We start from the raw sequence: 333 nt of genomic DNA on the forward strand, positions 1-333 counted from the left end.
GGTGGTCATGATGGTGGTGAAGATTCTAATTGCCTTTATATCACAAGCTGCTCATCCATATTTCACTTTTCTGTTTAAGTGACTTCTTTTTGATTATCACTTTTGTAAACTGGATGTGATATTACTTAAATTTCCTTAATTATTTTTATTTTTACCATCATTTTAATTTAAAAAATACAATGACACTTTTTTTTTTATGGTTACCTTTATTTTATGGCAAGATCTACAGATCTTCCACTTTTGATTATCACTTTGGAAACCGGATGCGATATTACTTAAATTTCGTTATTTATTTTTATTTTTACCATCATTTTAATTTAAAAAATGCAATGA

Source organism: Propithecus coquereli, unplaced genomic scaffold (assembly GCF_000956105.1).
Source record: "Propithecus coquereli isolate 6110/MARCELLA unplaced genomic scaffold, Pcoq_1.0 Scaffold770, whole genome shotgun sequence".
In the NCBI taxonomy this organism is placed as follows: domain Eukaryota; kingdom Metazoa; phylum Chordata; class Mammalia; order Primates; family Indriidae; genus Propithecus; species Propithecus coquereli.